We start from the raw sequence: 22,242 nt of genomic DNA on the forward strand, positions 1-22,242 counted from the left end.
TTTATCAATTTATGTGTGTTGAAAGATTCCTGGGTCCTCTAGGATAAGGCCAAATTAATCATGGTATATAATCATTTAATGTGTTCTTGGATTCTATTTGTGAGTGTTTTATTAATAATTTTTGCATCTATGTTCATGAAAGATATGGGTACATAATATTTTCATTGTGTCTTTGTGTAGTTTTGGTATAAGGGTAATAGTGGCTTTCTAAAGGGAATTTGGGAATGTTTCTTCATTTTCTATTTTATGGAATAACTTGATGAGCGTTGGCATTAATTCATCCGTGAAGATCTGGTAGAATTCTGCATTGAATCCATCTGGCCCAGGGGTTTTATGGGTGGTGGGATTGAGAGACTTTCAATTAATTCTATTTCATAATGTCACAGGTTATTTGAATTGCTTATTTGATCTTGTTTAAGTTTGGTAGGTTGTATATAGTATGAAATCCATTCATTTCTTTTAGTTTTCCAGTTTTATATAGTACTGATTTTTAAAGAATATTCTATGACTCTCTTAACTTCCTTGTTATCCATAGTAATGTCACCTTTTTGTCTCTAATTTTATTAATTTGAAACTTTTCTTAGTGTCTTTTGGTTAATTTGGCTAAGCGTTTGTTAATCCTGTAGATTTTCTCAAGAAACAACTCTTTATTTCATTTGTTCTTTGTAATTTTTTATTTGTATTTCATTGATTTCAGTCCTGAGTTTGATTCTTTTTCACTGTCTACTGTTTTTGGATATTATGTCTTCTTGATGTGTTCTAGAGATTTCACCTGTGTCAGTAAGTTGCTAATATGAAATCTCTCCAGTTTTTTTTTTTTAATTTGGTGCTATGTACTTGCCACCTATAAGTTTGGGTATCTTGTGTTTACATTTTCTTTCTATTCTAGAAAGCTTTTAATTTCCAGATTTATGTTTTGACCCATTTTTATTCAGTAGTGGGTCATCCAGTTCTCTCAAGATTTTAAGCTTTCTGTTGTTTCTGTTGTGGTTGACATCCAGCTTTAAACTACAGTAGTTGTATAGGATGCAGGGTGCTATTTCACTTTTCTTACATCAGTTAAGATTTCTTTCTGTCTCAGTATATGGTTAATTTTGGAGAAAGTTCCATGAGTTACGAGAAGAAAGTATATTTTTTAGTGAGTAACTAGGATGTTTTTAATCCATTTGATTTATGATGTAACTTAACCTCTGCATTTCTCTGGTTTTTGTCTAGATGGCCAGTCTATTGGTGAGGGTGGGGAGTCTAAACCACCTACTATCATTGTGTGAGGGTCAATACATGATTTTACCTATGATAGTGTTTCTTTTATGAATTTGGGTGCCCTTGTATTTGGTGCATAAATGTTTAGAATTGCAATATCCTCTTTGTGGATTTTTCCTTTGATGAGTAAATAGTGTTCTTCCCTATCTGTTCTGATTAGTTTTGGTTTCAGATATATTTTTTCAGATATTAAAATGACTAAACTTGCTTCCTTCTCAGGTCCATCTGCTTGAAATATCTTTTCCTTTCCTTTTATTCTGAGATGATGTCTATCTCGCTGTTGAGATGTGTTTCTTGGATGCAGCAAAAGGATGGGCCTTGTTTTTTAGTTCAATCTGTTAGTCTTTACCTTCTTATTGGGGAACTGATACTATTGATGTTGAGAGTTATCAATGATTAGGATTTATAGGGTCCTGAAATTTATTGTTATGTTATGGTATGGGTTTTTGTTGTTGTTGTTATCGAGTGGCATTTACTGTCTAGAATTATTTATTCCTTGTGTCTTAGGTGTGATTAACCTCTTCAAAATGAAATTTTCTATATGTTTCTTGTACCTTGATAGGTATCTCCTTCAATAGGTTGTGCAATTTTCCTTCTATGATTTTGTTAACAATATTTTCCTATGTATTTGACTTTTCCTTCTCCTTCTTCTATCCCTATTATTCATAGTTTCTTTTCTTTTTGTAATGTGCCAAACATCCTGGACATTTTGTACCTAGACATTATTAAATTTAACATTTCTTTGACTAAGCTATCCAATTATTCTACTTTATAGACCTGAAACTCCCTCTTCAATGCTTTTTAATCTATTGTGCATGTGGTGACTGTGGGTTCCCTGATAGAGAGTGTTTCTGGTGATAGGCAAGTGACACAAAGGAATGAAGATGAGATAGGAGAAAAGGCTAAGAAAAGTCCTGGAAAAGAGCTAGAAGGACCAGGGTTGTAGCAAGATGTGAAGTATTTAGGAAATGGAGGTAGAGTGGGAGGAGGGGCTTCTACAAGCCGGCTTTTGTAGGATTAAGAGTAAGTCTTGATAATTCAGAAAATTGCCTACCACTGTTCCAGCCCAGTGTGATCACCGGGGACTTTGGTGAAAAGCATTTCTGTGGATGGGCAGCTTAACACAAAGGGCAGGCTAGAAGGAAGACTGACTCAGTTATCTTAGACTTACCTGTTGAGCTTGTTAAGGTGTTATTCCTGCCTACTTCTCACTTTTTACTCCTGGGACTTTCAGCAGGTTGGGTCTCCGCTGCCAGGGTATTCTCATTCCCTGTCACTACTGCAAAGTGCTGTTCAGGGATTTGGAAGTTATATAGTCTCACAGCCTTGTACAGTCTATTCTGTTAGGAATAGAATGCTTCATGAACACAACAGGCCTTTCCTCCTTTCCTCTTGTCACTCCCAAAGACTCTCTTCAATCCCCCCTTTCTTCCTTGTCTAATGTCCTTCCTTAGACATTGTGGTTCCATATATCAGCTGTTCTTTATGGTTAAAAACATGTGGTTTTTTTCAATGTCTATGGCCCATTTTCATTTTGAAAAAGAAAGACAAATGTGAGAAGCTATCTACTCCATGCTTGTATCATGAAACTGTGTGACCCTGGAGATGCACACAGAAAATTGGAGTGATGCACCTTCCATGTGAACTTCCACCATTTACTATTATTGCCCTGAAAAGAAGCTCAGAATACAGTAGTAAATGGTGAAAGCCCACATGGAAGGAAAGTTACTTTGAGAACTGAAGTGACTCAGTCAGCAGTCATACAACATGTGTGATACACCATGTTAGATACTTCAGAGCCATCAGAACTATGTTACCCTGTGTAGCTACATACACCAGGAGACAGCACCTTGCAGATCCTTCCTCTCTCCAAATCACACTTAAACTCTAAACAAGTAGTCACTACTCACAAGTAACTAAGATAAGTCAAAGAGGCTTTGCTGGGAAGATTGAAGGTTTTTATTCAAAGAATCTGATAGACATAGAACATGAGTGACAAGGAATTCTCATTTCAGCTGAAAGTACACAATAGAGTCAATACTGTCAATCTTGTTCATATTCTAGCATTAGGCAGACAAGGTTTTTTAGCTAGAAGAGAAGTCAGCATTCAAAATACAGGGGTGGTAGACCAAATTCAATGAGATAGATTTTAAGCATTTCATATTGTGTGCAATTGGCTTACATTTTAAACCTTCACAAATAATATGCTTTAAAATATCAAAGTCTGTATATTTTCAACATTGTAAAAGTGTCAGGTTTTGTAATTTTCTTGTCAGACATAAATCTAGTGATAACTGATTACTGTCAATTCTGGGTTGAAATATCACTATTGCTGATACTTTAACTTAAAAACTTATCTGGAAATTAGTCACATAGTCTACCTATTTATTCCATAAAGTCTCACTTGACTACTCTAGAAGTATAATTACATAATAACATGATAATTTTATCCTTTCATTTATAAACACATTCCTAAGATATTTTATAATGAAAATATTGCCTTGAACTTTTTAAATCATTACCTTTAAGATGGACTCTGTCACAAGAGAAAACACAAGAGGAAAAGAAGGTGAGTATAGAAGAGAAACAGGCTTACTTTATAACAGCTACATCATATAGAGTGAACTCACTTCTGTAGATAAGCATCTGTCCAGAATTTGTCATGAGCCTCCATGGTGCTAGCCATATGTGAAACATCATGATGTAAATATGGAAACCATACAAGGGCCCAACAACAAGGGCTCTAACTTACTGAGACTATCTACTTACCACTTCTGTAGAATATGCAAATTTCCAATAAATATAAGCCAAGATGAAAGTTCATGATATGCCATTATCCACTGGGTAGTATTGGTAACTACTTGCTGCCAATTAGTATCAAGTAGTAAAACAATGGGCCCTCTTATCCATGGGAAATCTGATGAGTTCACCTGATGAGAACAGCATTTTATTCCAGAGATACATTTGTACTACCTTTTACAGAGTCTCCACCAGCACTGTGTTTATGTTAACTGAGAAATTGATCCACTTGGGATTTTTGAAATTGGGTCCTGAGAAGATTCATTTTTCAACAAGGATATTTAAGAATGTTCTCATGATTGCTGTGGCCCACATCTCATAATAAAAGTGCATGACTATGAAAGATTTTAATCCTTGCCTGACACGAGACAGCTTCAGGACTCATCGTAGTTTTAGAATTACTGTTTGTGTCAGTTGAGGCTGTCAGTGGACTGAAAGAAACTCAATTCTTTCTGCCATCCAGTCCAGCTCTGTCCCTTTCACCTGTGTATGAATGTTTAGTTCCAAAAGTCTTTAATTGTGTTGGATCGAATGTGGTTTTGCTCTCAGGGAGTCCTATAGTAATTTGGCTGGCATCGTGATAGTGTTGGAAGTAGAGCCTTTAAGGGGGTCCTTATGCCTGCCAAAACATGCTTATGGATGTGTTTTTAAGATTATTTCCAAAGACCATTGGCATGTGTCACCATACTGAGGGAATTGGTGAAGACCTAGCTTAAGCTTGGGCAGAACCATCCAACAGCTTAGGAGACCAAATGGACAAAAGCAGTAGAAGGCAGAAGCTCCATCTCAATGAACTCAACTTTCTTGATTTGCACTGCTGTCAAGTGTAAACACAATCTTCAGGTTCTTTTCATTTGTGGGGCTGTACCAGCAGCTCTCCAGGGAGTTTTTAGTTTTCCATTACCAAGTTGTGCCATTGACTTCTTCCTTGCCCTGAGCCATCTCTTTCATGTAGAACACAAGGCCACCTCTATGGGAGCAGCATGAACCACAGTGGACTGAGTCTTCACACATCAACAATCAGTCATACCCACAGAACAACTGCATGGAGGCCATTCCTCAGGTGAGGTTTCCCCTTCCAGGGTGACTCTGCTTTGTGTCAAGTTGACAACAGCTAACACTTTGAACTTGGAGTTTACATTTCATCATGATTCCATCAGCACATGTTCTTGCCACACAGCCAATGTGGTTTTTTTCTTTAACCTAATCATGCCTTCCTATTCCTTTAAATACCTACCTCAACACCTATTTAGCTTTCTTAACATCTCCCCCAACTGCACAACATTATCAAGTCCTAGTTCCATTTCTGAGTCCTCCCCTAAGGCAGGAGAAGTTGCTCCTTTGTATGTTTTTCTTATTATGGTGGCTATGTCTAAAAAGAAATTGAGCACTGCTGTATTGCAACTGATATGTTTGAATAATTTTTTTTAATTGAATGGGCTGATGTGTGATTAAGAAGTGCATTTAATAGTTGATTTGAGCTTCATTTCATCATTGAGGATTATAAAATGAATATATTGATCATGTACATTTTAGTCAGTTTGCTCCAGTAATACATTCTGGACCCTAGCTTATTGCCCTGCAGAATTAAATCCATAATGCACTTTGGTCAACCCAATGCCTACTTTATATTATAAATTTCAAATTTTATCTGAGCAGAATTTGTATGTAAGCAAGAAACCTGAGAGATCCCATGGTTCTTTGTAAGCTAAGTATGTTCCCTAGAAGAAAAATCTAGTGTTTGCTCATGTAATCAGCCCATTATTATAAATTTTAAGGACAAAAAGATATTATGGCAACTGTTTCAAGTAATTATTTTTATACTTTAAAGACACAATGCACTATTAAGAAAATAGACTGTGAATTTGGAAAGGAGGAAGGAGATGTGTGTGGAAAGGAGAAAATGAAAAGAGGAAAATAATGTAATTATAATCTCAAAAAACTCAAAGAACTAATTAAAAATATAAATATGCTAGTGTATTTTCCACTCTGATGATAATTAAACATATCATGAGGAGCACAACTACCTTGAAAAAAATCAAACATTTCAAAAAGAAATATCTGAAGCAAAAACTGCCTCAGCTCATTGTCAAATACATACATTCTTTTTTTGTCTCTTTATATAAGAGAAAGAGGTTATAAATATTACCATTGTACTGTTTATTCTGGGTAATACATTCATTCTTAGGAACTGACAGATGCCTAAAAGAAAACTCTATCTCTGTGTGCTGGTAGTATCTGTCACCAAAGTGAAAGAATAACAGGTGATTATCATCACATTGCTTTTGCAACAGGAGAGACAGGTGCAACTTAGAATTTTCCACCTCTCTTAAAATCGTGAATAACAAAAAGAAAAAAGAAAAAGAAATGAAATTTATAAAAAGGAAACCAACCATTCTGTCACATTCTGATCCAGCCCCTGAAAGATCTTTCTGCTTCAGCACACTGGGGGTGGGAATCTGAATCAAATCAAATGGATGATTGTCATTGTGATCAAAAGAAATACACATGGTGACTTCCAGCTTTTCACTTGTGGTAGAGCAACTCTCAGAGAAAGAACCAAACACAGAAATGATATTGTGAAAGCTTAGTTCTTCTTGCCAGGAAATCTGAACTGTCCACAGGTTCTAGATATTAGGACAGTGACCTCATTGTCACCGTTGTTCTACCCACCACACCCACACACATCCATTATTTTATTCCTCTTTTCGAATGGTATAAGCATAGTAATGCCCTTAGAGTGCCAGGTAACACTCCAGCATGTTAGAAATGTACCCTGTGACTCCCGTTAATCAGCTTGAGAAACCACTGTCTATGTAAATGCTCTGAACCCTTCTTGTTTGCCTTTTAATGTTGCATTATCACACGCGTCATTTACTCAGAACCACTCGATGAAGCAAAAACAACTTTTATCTATTCTCACACCAATCCCTTCAAATGAAGTCAATACTTCAACCAAAAAATCAAGCTTGTTCTCAAAGTTTCATAGGAAATTTTTTGACAGCAGGATTAAGCTCAACATGTCCGAAACAAGTGGGAAACAAAAAATGATAGCTGTAAAGAGACTAATCTCCTAAGTAAACAAAAGTAGGAAAGCAAAGGCATTAACATGCTTTGCCTGGGTTAATAAAGCATTAAAGGTTTTTAAACTGTGGTGTGTCTTAGTTTGTTTCCTTGTCCTATCTTTGTGCCCATTGCTCTAAATAGCATTCTCCAAAAGAAAAACCTAGGTCAGAGAGGTTCAGGTATGACACATTCAATTTATTATGGAAGTTTTCTGTAGCAAAAATTAACATGAGTGGGCAGGAAAGGGAAGGATCCAACAACCACAGTGTCAGGTAATCTAGTCTGTACTGTCATCACACTGGTCTCTTCACCTGGAAATGGAGCAGTGGTTCTCAACCTTCCTAATGTTGTGATATTTAATACAGTTCCTCATGTTGTGGTGACCCCCAACTATCAAATTATTTCATTGCTACTTCATTACTGTAATTTTTCTAGTTATGAATCATAAACTAAGTATCTTATATGCAAGATATCTGATATGTGACTCCCAAAGGGGTCTTGACCCATCGGTCAAGAACCACTGAACTGGGGGGCTATGTTTTTAGATTTTGTACTCTTGCATCACTGGGTGCTCCACAATTGCTTAAGCAGTCAGGGAGTATGAGGTCAGTCAAGCACAGAACAAAGTCACCCAGCACTTGCACAAGTGGGTCACAGCTTCTCCTGATCAAGGAAAGAGACACTGGAACAATGCCAACAACGTCTACATCCTTCCCTCCTTCCCTCATTTACTCCTTTCCTCCTCTCCTCCTTCTTATAGTCCCTTTAGCTCTTAATTTTGTCTGCATCACGAATTCAATATTTGGCCTTGTTGGAAATAATCAACCACAATCTTTAAGCAATGGAAAATAGTGTCTTTCTGCTTATGCTGGCTGACAGCATTCCTGATACCTGTAAGACATGTAGAGATCTGCGGTTGATACTCTAACAATAAAACACTGTTTCATGCTGCAGATGCAAATTATTAAAGTGTTAGAATCAAGCTTTGTTTGCCCAAGCCTAATACCCTAAAATATAGCCCATTAAACTGTGGCTTGTACTAATCAATTTGACTGATGTCAGCGGTCCACCAAAATGTTGCAATGTTTGAATTGTGTCACTAGCCTGAAAGCTAAGTGATGATATAATTGACTAAAGTTGCAGTAGTAAATTTTGAAAGTATTTCTGTTCAATGGCACATGTGTCCAAGACAATATCCGAATGTCACCAATTTTTTATCTTTATCTCTTTATCTCAGAAGTTTAACCAAGAGACTCTTAAATCTTGGTAGACAATAAATTCAGAATATGACTTACTTATGTTTCATAGTTTAAAAAATATCTCAAATGAGAAATCAAGAATATTCCAGGAACAACAAGTCAGAAAGCTTTATTTCATTTTGTTTCCTCATTTGAAAAACTTTTTAACAAAGTGATGGAGGGAATTCCTTCCAGAGTTGGGATTCTACAACCAAATGGCAATTTTTAACTTGGAAAAATGCAGAGTGGCACTCACAGTCAGCATCATGCTTTAGATGTTTGATACTTCAGCTGTTTTCACTATGAAATAAAATGAGAATGGGAAACAAATGGGCCACATTCCCTTTAATTGTGTCTGAGAAGAGTCTAGAAAAAATAATCCTGGTTTTATAATCAGCATGCCAAACTGCCATGAGACATAATCTATAGAACCTCACAATTCTTCACTTTGCTTCTTTTTTTAACCAAAAAATATTTATAGTAGTTACCATTTTATGTAATAGGGATTTCTATTTTTACTTTTTAAGTTTAAATTAGAAACAATCTTATTTTATATATCAATCCCAGTTCCCGCTCCTTCCCATCCTCCCGTGCCCCTTAACCGACCCCCATCCCATCCCTCTTCTGCTCCATAGAAAGGGTGAGGCCTTCCATGGGGGATCATCAAAGTCTGTCATATCATTTGGGGCAGGGCCTAGTCCCTCCCCTGTGTGTCTAGGCTGAGAGAGTATCCCTCTATGGGGAATGGGCTCCCAATGTCCATTCATACACTAGGGATAAATACTGTTCCACTACCAGAGGCCCCATAGACTGCTGAGGCCTACTAATTGACACCCACATTAAGGGGGCCTGGTTCTGTCCTATGCTGTCTTCCAAGTTGTCAGTCTGGGGTCCATGATCTCCCCCTTGTCCAGGTCAGCTATTTCTGTTGGTTTCTTCATCCAGGTCTTGACTCCTTTGCTCATCACTCCTCCCTCTCTACACTGGATTCCAGGAATTTGGCTCAGTGTTTAGCTGTAGGTGTCCGCTACTGCTACCATCAGCTACTGGATGGAGGCTCTAGGATGGCATCAATATCATTATAGGGGAAGGGCATTTAAGGTAGCCTCTCCATTATTGCTTAGATTCTTAGCTGGGGGCCATCCTTGTAGATATCTGGACATTTCCCTAGTGTCAGGTTTCTTCTTGAACCTATAATGGCTCCCTCTATTAAAGTATCTCTTTTCTTGCTCTCCTCTATTCTTTGTAATGGGGATATCTTAATCACCTTCATGAATATGTCCTCTTCAGCCTAGTGTTTCAGATTGTGATCAATGTTTTAATGCACATTAGAAACAAATGACAATGGGTATTTAGTGTTGTTAGTAGCATGGCTTTCCACTGTGCCAGGCCTGCCCTTTATTCACCAGCCCTCCTCTGACCTCTTCCAATAGATTTCACTTATATCATTCAGTTTGGAGGTCTATAAGGAAATTTTATGCTGGTGTTCATCAGGAAAGTTCAGTTTCACAGACATTTTATTACTGATGCAATAACTGCATTGTTCACAATCTACTAGATATGTATGACCAGCACTCTCATCTTTATAACTGTGAGGGAAGGATTGTCAAGTCTCAGCCTCCTGGTGTCCAGCTTTAGATTCAAACATTGCCTTATTTTCCAGTACCCCTGCTAACTCTTAAACACAGTTTATTGGATGCTCTTCAAACCATGTCTTCCCTGTAATTCACTTGATTAAAAGTGAAAGAATAAGAAACAGAATCAAATGATTCTGCATCTGGTTATTCCTCAAATAAAAGTCATGATCCCCAGGACCTTCTGCAGTAACACTGAACCACACTAAATCAAACCACTGCCTTCTACATTTAACTTACTCACTTTTTACTTTGCTATTGATGATGGTATGAAATCTAAAATCTTCCTGATTTTTTTCCTTGTTGAAATTCCTCTTTCTGGCCTCACCCTCCCTGGGGAGCAGAAAGGATATGTGGTAGGTAGGGTTTTGGTTGGGGGGGGTTGGTAGGGGAGGAGGGGTGGGAGAGGGAACTGGGATTGATGTGTAAAACAATCTGGTTTCTAATTCAAATAAAAAATCTGCAAAAAATTTCCCTCTTCCTTTACCATATTGACTAGGAGCTCATAACAAGAGGTGACCACCAGAGGACCTATGTGATTATTTCAATCACCAGCAAATCACTATCCTTTCAACTTGTTCATTTACCAATCATATTCAGAGTGGCTAAGTCATCCTCTCTTTGAAAGGCACTTAAGTAGGCAATTAACTCAATTTTGATTGAGTTTCTTCAATACATTTTGGAGCCAGAGAAATATAATAAATTGATAATTTTTTAAGTTCATCTCTCATTTTTTAATCCTGAAGCATGGTAGAGACCCACCAATTGTCACTGTTTTCAAAAGAACAGAGAGTGGTGACTGGAATAAACAGCAACTGTCCAGTACCAGTGTATCTCCTTAGCTTGTGTTCATATTTCCCTGATTCTTACAGAGTATAAGCATTCTAAACTGACAAAGTGTGAAAAACTTAAAACCCAATCATCCTGCAATCCATGTTAAAATTTCAATTCTGAGAATCATTTCCTAACTATGAAACTTTCCTACCCATAACTATCTGTCATTTTGTGATTTAGAAAGTCATTGAGTTGAACATTGACAGTATTATACTTGTTAAATTTCTGCCACCTGGATCTGGCTTACTGGCAGATGATTCCTGAAACACATTGTCTTCTTTCAAATATGGGCCTCCAACAGTGTATCATACTCCTTGATAGGCACTTATTAAAGTGAAATATGTGAAATACCAAAAACACTGGTACAGGAAAACCAATTTTTAAACTATTCCATAAAAACAAATGTTGGTTAACTCTCATCAAAATATGAAAGAGACATCATTGTTAATAAGCAGGTGTTTTATATGGTCACAGAGAAAGAACCACCGAGTCACTGTTACACTGATTTTCCAATTCAACTGTGTCAAAAGAAAGGAGACAAAAATTAAGTAGATGTCAGAAGGCTCCAGTAGACTGTTGCCTAACCACAGTGAACATAACATGAGAATGTGAACCCCAGGAATTGTACACTGTCTAACACACATGTATACCTAGAGAGCCTGCCTTTCTATGCCAGCTTTGGTCTTTATGATTTTTAATTCCAAGAATAGCCTTTTAACCAGAAAATTAGGATGTAAGATGTGGAAGAAAGCATGTCTACAAATTTGAAGAGCTAATGAATAGAATGTTTTATTGGAAATTAAGGCTGACTGCCATGAGAGAAATACGGTCACTGAGTTCTGCCTTTATACATAATGACTGACATAAATTTCTCTTAGTCTCTTTGATGTTGAGCTTTGTTGTATTCCAATGGAGCAGAATAGGATAGCTAGACTGTAATGATGAACCTGGAGAATAATAAACATCTCTAAAAGATCTTATAAATATGACTATTTCATTTTTGTGGTCCTATTTTTTTTCTATTTCTCAAGAATGAGCTTGAGAGATGTGCTCGTGTGCATAGCTTGCATGGCATCATCAGTATAAAGGGTTACATATACCTGATTTTGAACCATGATTGGGTTACCTCGCTCAGAATGGTTTCTTCCAGTTCCATCCATTTGCCTGCAAATTTCAAGATTCCCTTGTTTTTTGTCCACTGAGTAGTACTCCATTTTGTAAATGTATCACATTTTCTCTATCCATTCTTTGGTAAGTGGGCATCTAGGCTGCTTCCAGTTTCTGGCTATTACAAATAGTGCTGCTATGAACATCGTTGAACAGATGTCCTTTTTGTATGAATGTGCTTCTTTTGGGGATATGCCTAGGAGTGGAATTGCTGGATCTTGTGATAGACTGATTCCTATTTTCTTGAGGAGTCACCATACTGATTTCCAAAGTGGCTGTACAAGTTGGCTTTCCCACCAGCAGTGAAGTGTTCCCCTTTCTGCACATCTTTTCCAGCATAAACTGTCATTGGTGTTTTTGCTTTTGGCCATTCTGACCAGAGTAAGATGGTATCTCAGAGTTGTTTTGATTTGCATATCCTTGATGCTAAGGATGCTGAACACTTTCTTATGTGTCTTTCAGCCATTTTAGATTCCTCTAATGAGAATTCTCTATTTATTTCTGTACCCCACTTTTTAATTGGGGTGTTTGGTGTTTTAGAGACTGGCTTCTTGAGTTCTTTGTGTATTTTGGAGATCAGCCATTTGTCAGATGTGTGGTTGGTGAATATCATTTCCCAGTCTGTGGGCTGCAGTTTTGTCTTGCTGACTATGTCCTTTGCCTTAGAGAAGCTTCTCAGTTTCAGGAGGTCCCATTTATCAATTGTTGTTCTCAGTGTCTGTGCTACTGGTGTAATGTTCAGGAAGCAGGCTCCTGTACCAATTCGTTCAAGGGTAACTCCCACTTTCTCTTCTAAGAGTTTCAGTGTGAATTTAGGTTGAGGTCTTTGATCCATTTAGACATGAGTTTTGTGCATGGCGATAGGCTTGGGTCTATCTGTAGTCTTCTACATGTCTGCATCCAGTTATGCCAACACCATTTGTTAAAGATGTTCTCTTTGTTCCAGCATATAAATTTGGATTGTTTGTAAAAAATTAGGTGTTCGTAGGTGTGTGGATTAATATCAAGGTTTCAACTCTATTCCATTGGTCTATCTGTCTATTTTTGTGCCAATACCAAACTGTTTTCAGGACTTTAGCTCTGTAATAGAGCTTGAAGTCAGGGATGGTGATGCTCCCAGAAGTTCCTTTATTGTAGAGGGTTGTTTTGGCTATCCTGGGTCCTTTGTTTCTCCATATAAAGTTGAGAATTGTTCTTTTGAGGTCTGTGAAGAATTGTGTTGGGATTTTGATGGGGATTGCAATGAATCTACAGAGATTGCTTTTGGCAAGATTTCCATTTTTTACTATGTTGATCCTACCTATCCAAGAGCATGGGACATCTTTCCATTTTCTCGTATCTTCTTTAATTTCTTTCTTTAGAAACTCAAAATTCTTATGGTCCAGGTATTTCACATGTTTGTTAGTGTTACCCCTGGTATTTTATGTTGTTTGTGGCAATTGTAAAAGGTGATGTTTCTCCGATTTCTTTCTCCACCAATGAGTCTTTGGGCTACAGATTTTTTTTGAGTTAATCTTGTATCCTGCTACTTTACTGAAGGTGTTTATCAGCTGTAGGAGTTTCCTGGTAGAGTTTTTCAGGTCACTTATGTAGACTATCATATCATCAGCAAATAGTGAGAGTTTGACTTCTTCCTTTCTGACTTGTATCCCCCTTGATCTCCTTTTGTTGTCTTATTGCTCTAGCTAGAACTTCAAGGACAATATTGAAGAGGTATGGAGAGAGTGGACAGCCTTGTCTCTCCTGATTTTAGAGGAATTTCATTGAGTTTCTCTCCATTTAATTTGATGTGGGCTATCTGTTGGCTTGCTGTATATTGCTTTTATTATGTTGAGGTATGTTCCTGTTGTCCCTGACTTCTTCAAGACATTTATCATGAAGGGGTGTTGATTTTGTTGAAGGATTTTTCAGCATCTAGTGAGATGATCACATGTTTTTTTTCCTCAGTCTGTTTATATGGTGGATTACATTGATGGATTTTTGTTTGTTGAACCATCCTTGCATCCCTGGGATGAATACTACTTTATCATGGTGGATGATTTCTCAGATGTGTTCCTGGATTCGATTTGCCAGTATTTAATTGAGAATTTTTGCATCAATGTTCATGAGGGATATTGGTCTGTAGTTCTCTTCCTTAGTTATGCCTTTGTATGCTTGGGTATCAAGGTTATTGAAGACTCATAAAAAGAATTTGGCAATGATACTTCTGATTCTGTTGTGTTGAATACTTTGAGGAGAATTGGTATTAGCTGTACCTTGAATTTCTGGTAGAATTCTGCACTGAAACCACCTGGCCCTGGGATTTTTTTGGTTGGGAGACTTCTGATGACTGTTTCAATTTCATTAGGGCTTTTAGGTCTATTTAAGTTGCTTATCTGTTCTTGATTTAATTTTGGTAAGTGAAATTTGTCCAGAAAATTGTCCATTTCATTTAGATTTTCGAATTTTGAGGAGTATAGGTTTTTGAAGTATGACCTGATGATTCTGTGTTTTTCCTCTGTGTATGTTGTTTTGTCTCCATTTTCATTCCTGATTTCATTAATTTACATGTTCACTCTCTGCTGTTTGGTAAGTTTGGATAAAGGTTTGCCTATCTTGTTGATTTTCTAGAGGAACCATCTCTTCATTATATTGATTCTTTGTATTGTTCTCCCAGTTACCATTTTATTGATTTCAGCCCTCAATTTGATTATTTCCTGGTGTATTGGGTCCTTTGTGTTCTAAAGCTTTCAGTTGTGCTGTTAATTCTCTAGTGTGATTATTCTCCTGTTTCTTCATGTGGGCACTTAGCACTATAAACTTTCCTCTTAGCACTGCTTTCAAAGCGTCCCATAGGTTTGGATATGTTTTGTCCACATTTTCATTGAATTCTAAGAAATCTTAAATTTCTTTTTTTATTTCTTCCTGGGCCCAGGAATTGTGTGATTGGGTGATACTTAATTTCCATGAATTTGTAGGTTTTGTGTAATTCGTGTTGTTGTTGAATTCTTACTTTAATGCATGGTGGGGGCTGGAGAGATGGCTCAGCCATTAAAGGCTAGGCCCACAACCAAAAATACAAAGCATGGTGGTCTGATAAGATACAGGGGGTTATTTCAATTTTTGTACTGGTTGAGGTTTGCTATGTGGCCAAGTATGTAGTTGATTTTAGAGAAGGTTCCATGTGGCACTGAAAGAAGGTAATTTTTTTTTTTTGATTTGGATGGAATGTCCTATAGATATCTGTTAAGTCCAATTGTGCCATAACTTCTATTAGTTCTTTTGTTTCTTTGTTAAGTTTCTGTCTGGTGTTCCTGTCCAGTGGTGAGGGTGGTGTGTTGAAGTCTCCCACTATAAGTGTGTGCAGTTTTATGTGTGATTTGAGTTTTAGTAATGTTTCTTTTACAACATGGATGCCTTTGTATTTGGGGCATAAATGTTCAGAATTGAGAGTACATGCTGATGGATTTCTTCTGTGATGAGTAGGAAGTGACCTTCTTCATCTCTTTTGATTGATTTTTGTTTAAAGTCCAATTTGTTGGATATTAGGATTGCTAATTTCTTGTTTGTTTCTTGGGTTCATTTGATTGGAAAATCTTCCCCAGCCTTTAATTCTTAGGTACCATCTGTCTTTGAAGTTGGGGTGTGTTTCTTGTATGCAGCAGAAGGATGGATTCTGTCTTCTTATCCATTCTGTTAATCTATGTCTTTTTAGATGTCGAGTTAAGACCATTAATGTTTATGGATATTAATGACGATTGATTGTTCATTCTTTTCTGTTTTGATTTGGTGATGGTGGCAAAATTATGTGTGGAATTCTATCCCTTTTTCCTTTTGGCTGTTGGTAAAGTGGGATTATCTATTGCCTATATTTTTCTGCTTATAGTTAACTTCCTTGGGTTGCAGTCCTTTTGGCTGTTGGTAAAGTGGGATTATCTGTTGCCTATATTTTTCTGCTTATAGTTAACTTCCTTGGGTTGCAGTTTTCCTTCCAGTACTTTCTGTAGGGCTGGATTGATGGATATGTATTGTTTGAGTCTGGTTTTGTCATGGAATATCTTGTTTTCTCCATCTATATTGATTGAAAGCTTTTCTGGGTATAGTAGTCTGGGTTGGCATCCATGGTCTCTTGGTGTAGGTAGAATATCTATCCAGGACCTTCTGGCTTTCAGAGTTTCCATGGAAAATCAGGTGTGATTCTGATAGGTTTGGCTTTAAAAGTTACTTGACCTTTTTCCTTTGCTGCTCTTAATATTTTCTCTTTGTTCTATAGTGGGAAATTACCAATACAGAGTCAGGTAGAAGTACAAGGGTATTTAATAGGGAAAAGCCTTATTTACAGAGCAACCTAGCAGCTGGTGTGGCAGTGGTATGTATGCAAGCCCAAAAGTGAAACCGAAAGAGAGACGCAGTCCCCTGAAAGTCTCACTCTATGTCACCCTGACCATGCCCTCGCAAGTATGGTCAGGCACACCTGTAGCCAGCCCCTAAGTAGGCATAGCTACAGCTTCCCCTACAATTCCCCTTTTAGTCTAAAAGAGGATTAAAACTTAACAGTGTAAAGTATCCAAAATTAACAATCATAAAGGTAAAATATAAGAAGATACAACAATCTGCTTATGTCACATTCTAACTATTTTAACTAAACCCTAAAGTCATCTAAAAGAGGTGTTCAAGATTGAACAACTCCTTCCAATCCCAACCATAAACAATAGGAAGCTATCCCTAACTAGGTATATACACTATCCTAAATGACAACAATGGGAAAAGGGGGCATAGCATCCGCCAAGTTACTTCCTGCTGAAATGGGAGGATGATAGTCATGTGGGGTCCTGTAGGAAGAAAATGTTAGTGTATTAAAAGTCTTGAATGGATTGTATCCAGTCCATGTTAGATGGATTCTCTTGATAGAAGATCTCGGTTGAAATCCTCAACTTGATTGAAGTCAGTATCCGAAACTTTGGCCAGAGTGTCAGTTGAAATGGAGCAAGTTGGATCCAGTGCAGTCGAGGAGGTGTGGCCCATTTTCTTTTCCAGGGTGCCAGGGATTGCTGTCAGGCAGGTCTTCATTGAATGTGTGGGACTCAAACATAAACAGTTAGCAGAGAAATGTTTGCTTTTGTATGTACACATGCTGGGGAATGAAACCATAAGAGCATAACAATTATGAGAGGGTGTACGCCTCGAAAGAAAGATCCAAGAAAAGACAAAGACAGTCCCCAAATTCTTCTTTTATTCTGTATTACATCAATTGGCTTCTTGATACAATACAGAAACTCTAAAGTTTAGTTAAACAATGTGCTTGGATTTTAGAGGAGGAAAGCCAAATCCACCTCTAAATCCAGCATTGGTTTAATTGAATAGGGACTAGGAAATACAGAGAAATAGAGTTCTCTGAGAGGCAGCTGTAAAGTTTACCATATGGCATTTTCCTTCTGTTTGATGGTTATAGCTACCTTTTCTTCTTAAGTATCTACCCATGAAGTGTCCTTTGCCTTCTGGAGATGAGTTTTCCTGTGAAGATAAAAGCAAAACACTTCCCTTTCCTTTGGGGGGTTTCTATTTAGTTTATAAGATATACCTTAGTAGATACCTGTCATTTCTCCTCATCAAGAGGTTTTTACTTTTCAACTCGAATCTTGATCAACTTTGATGGTATCCAAAGTATTTCTTCTCCTGTAGAAACCAATGCAAAACCCCTAACCCAATGTAACACATGTCCTGATTTCCATATAGAGGTTAGTACATCTTTGAAGTATACTGGTTGATTGAGTTCAGCAGTTTTTTTCATAGTCCAGTGTCTTTCTGTAGCTGTTTGTCCTTTTTCATTGGCATTAAGAAAGTTTAGTGTTAATAAAGTATTATGTAACCTATGTTTGGGGGGTTTAGTCTTCCAAGCTTGTTTGTTGAGCATCTCCTTAAGTGTTCTAATAGATCTCTCAACCATTGCTTGTCCTGTAGGATTGTGTGGTATACCAGTAACATGCTTTATGTTATAATATTTGAAAAATTGTTCCAATTTTGTAAAGACATTTGCTGCAGCATTGTCAGTTTTTATTTGTGCAGATATACCCATAACTACCATCACCTCTAGCAGGTGTGTAATAACAGAATCAGCTTTTTTAGAGTTAAGAGCAGTAGCCCATTGGAACCCTGAGAATGTGTCTATAGTATGATGCACATATTTCAAATTTCCAAACTCTGCAAAGTGAAAGACATCCATCTGCCAAACCTCATTTCTCCAAATGCCCTTAGAATTACAACCTGCGGGCAATGGAGTTTGGTTATAAAAGGAACAAGGTGGGCAGTTTCTCACTACTTGACTCGTTGCCAAGTGATGGACAAGTCCTTTTTCAAACCTTTGCTATTTACATGAAGTTTCTTATGAAATTCTGAGACTTCTAGCACATTTCCAATTAATAAATGATCAATCTCATCATTACCTTGTGCTAGTGGGCCTGGCAGACCAGTAAGGGATCTGATATGTGTAATGTATATAGGATTACCTCTGTTTCTGATTGTTTTCTGTAATTGTAAAAACAGAGAAGTTAATTCTGTATTAGCAGGAACAAATTCTGCAGTCTCAATATGTAACACGACTCTCTTTGCATATTGAGAATCAGTAACTATATGAAGAGGTTCTGTAAAATCCATAAGTACCATGAGAACTGCATATAATTCTGCCTTCTGTACAGATGTATATGGACTTTGAAATACTTTACTTAACTCACCTGCTTTATAACCTGTCTTACCTGATTTGTTGGCATCAAGGTAGAAGGTCAGAACTCCAGAAATGGGAGTTTGTCTTACAATACGTGGAAGAATTCAGATTGTCTTCTTTATGAATTTAATTCTGTCAATTTTGGGATAGCTGTTGCTAATTGTTCGCCAAAAGTCAGTAAGAGCTATTTGTCAATATTCATTATCTTTCCACAAGGAGGAAATTTCTTCATTAGCTAAATGGACTATAATTTCTGCTGGATCTTTTCCAGTCAGTTGACGAAGTCTTAATTTTCCCTTTAAAATCAAATCAGAAATCTTTTCTATATATGTCTTTAACCTTTTATTCTGTTTATGTGGCAGAAATATCCATTCCAATATAGTGTCTTCCCTTTGCATCAGAATTCCAGAAGGGTATTCTCTGGATGGCAAGATAACCAGAATACAGTCTAAATCAAGGTTTATCCGATCTACGTGTGCATCCAATATTCTGTTTTCTATCCATTGTAACTCTTTTTCTGACTCAGCAGATAATATTCTCAGACTGTTTAGGTCCTTATCACCTTTAAGGGCCATTATTAAATGCTTTAAGTCATGTCCTTCTACACCATTAATCGTCTGTAATTGAGAAATTTCCCCTAATAATTTCTGAAGAGAATTAAGAGTTTGAAAACGATCTCTCCTAATTTGTACCTTTTGAGGTCTGATTCTTTGTAAGTCTATCTTGTAACCTAAATAGTTAATAGAATCTCCTCTTTGTATCTTTTTCTGGGGCAATCTGTAATCCCCAATGAGGCAGAACTTCCTTCACCATTTCATACATATGTTTCAAAGTTTCTTTATTGGAATCTGATATAAGAATGTTATCCATGTAATGATAAACAAGAGATTGTGAAAATTTCTTACAAATTATTTCCAAAGGTTGCTGTTCCATGTGCTGACACAAAGTAGGACTATTTAGCATTCCTGTGGCAAAACTCTCCACTGATATCTCCTAACTGGCTGTGAATTATTAAGAGTTGGTACAGTAAATGCAAATTTTTCTCTATCATTTTCCTGAAACGGTATTGTGAAGAAACAGTCTTTTAGATCAATGACTACGATAGGCCATCCCTTAGGTATTAAGGAAGGTAATGGCATTCCAGGTTGCAGAGAGCCCATTGGTTGAATTACGTTATTTATGACTCTGAGGTCTGTCAGCATTCTCTACTTACCTGACTTCTTTTTGATAACAAATACAGGAGAATTCCAAGGACTGGTAGATACCTCTATTTGTCCAGCATCTAGCTGTTCCTGTACTAACTTTTCTAAAGCCTCTAGCTTCTCAGAGGTCATAGGCCATTGTCCTACCCAAACTGGTTCATCTGTAAGCCATTTCAATGGCAGGGCTTTTGGCTCCTCTGAAGGTCCATCATTTGTACCTAGTTTCTGTACAGCACGGATGGTTGGTAACTGTTTTCCATAGCATCTTACCAGATCTTTTCTACTATCTAAAGATTGTAAATAATTTATATCTGACATTGGAGGAATATTAATCTGAGTATTGCATTGCTGTAATAGATCACAACCCCAGAGATTTATAGCTATATCTGCCGTGTATGGTTTCAGTATCCCATTCTGTCCTTCCGGTTCAATGTAGACCACTGAGTTAACACTCTGTTGAATTCCTAAAAATTGTACATTTGCCTCTCTAAGAGGCCATTTCTAAGGCCAAGATTTTTGGGTAATAATAGTTACATCCACCCCGGTGTCTACTAAGCCAGAAATAACTTTATTATTAAATTTCACTTTCAACTGAGGCCTTTTATCATTAATAGAAGCTTGCCAAAATATGTGTTTCTCATTTTGTCCATTCACACTTGATTCTTCATCACTATTCAAACTACCATCTATAGCAGTATCATTTTTCACAAGAGGCAAAGAACTATCTATTGGTCCTGTGAGAGATTGTCTCCCACTGTACTGGGAATGACTGGACCTTTCTCGAAGTGGGGGCCTTCTTGAGTCCCCCCTCGGGGTTTCCCGACGTTAACGGGTTTCCTTGTATGTCCCTGGTCGATCTACATTCATTGGTCCAGTGCCTGCCCTTACCACATCTTCTACACAATTCAGAAGGCAGTGGCCTTTTGTATGAGGCATTGCTAGAATTCGTTTTTCTACAGTTTCTCTTAGTATGTTACATTTTACCACAGTTGAAACATCTAGGTTCCTGGTGCCTTCGTGGTCTCCAAGGGAAGTCTCTTCCTACCCAAGGTTCTGGTTCATGGTAGTAGTAACCTCTAGCCTCTTGGTACCTATGTTGACTCTGTAAGGTGCTTCTCCTACCAAGCCCTTACAGTCTCACCTCTAGAACTTTTAATTTCCTGTTGCCGTTTTAAACCTTTGGAGATGGCTTCTCCTACCAAGCTCCAGTATCTTGCACATTATAATCAATGTTGGCTGCATACAAAACCCATTCTTCTAGCAGAGCTGATCTGATCTTTAAAGGCAAAAGTATTCTTTTGCATATAGGGTTTGCATTTTCATAAGCTATTGTATATATAATTGATTGTCTTGTTTCTGGATCTGTTACCTGTAATTCTACTGCCCTAGTTAACCTTTGTAAGAAGTCCTGGAACTGTTCTGTAGGTCCCTGTTCTATTCTGGTATAAGCTTCTAGGCGTTCTCCTGGCTCACGAACCTTATCCCAGGCATTTAATGCTGCTTTCCTGCATAGAGACAGTATATCGTCATCATATTCAGCCTGAACCTGTGGGTCAGCATAAATACCCTGACCAAGAAGCTTATCTAGAGGGGCTTCAAAACCTTCCTTTATGCCCTGAGGCTCAAGGAGCTTTGCCTCTTCTCTCACCAATGCCTTCCACTGGATTTGGCATGAATTCTGAAGTACAGCTGCTACCATCATTCCCAATCTGTGGGTGTCACCCTGTTAAAGGTTGCCCATGAATGTAATAGCTGTTTTACGTATGGGCTATGGAGACCATATGAGACAACTGATTCCTTAATATTCTTAAGGTCCTTCAGCTGTATAGGTTGCTATTCATAAGCCATCCATCCATGAGAGTGTTTCTTAGAAGCTGGCTTTTCTACCATGGTAGCTGGGTACACTAATGGTGTACGAGTAACAACCTTAGAAGAATAGTCATGATACCTGGGTGGAGTAGGTGCCTGGGATTGGAGTGATTCTGCTTCTGAGGCATTCCAATGATCTTTAAGCCTAGTAATGATATCCTTTTGAATACTTTCAATCTCCTTAGTCATAAAAGATTCCAAGCATGCTAGTGAATCTGTAAATTGCTCTAACTGCTCATTTACATGTTTTTCTAGGTCTTTAATACAATCATCCTTAGACAGCATCTGGATGGCATGGAAACTGCCTTCTAGGTATTGAAGTCTAGATTCGAGGTAATGATTTGCTGATTTTGAGTCCTCAGCAATTGACTGTATGGGCCTATGTTATCTGTCAGCCCTGTACTGTAAATTATCTTCCAAACATTCAAATCTAGACTCAAATTTGTGATCTGCTACCTTGGATGCTTCAA

The sequence above is a fragment of the Cricetulus griseus genome, chromosome 6, assembly GCF_003668045.3.
Source record: "Cricetulus griseus strain 17A/GY chromosome 6, alternate assembly CriGri-PICRH-1.0, whole genome shotgun sequence".
In the NCBI taxonomy this organism is placed as follows: Eukaryota; Metazoa; Chordata; class Mammalia; order Rodentia; family Cricetidae; genus Cricetulus; species Cricetulus griseus.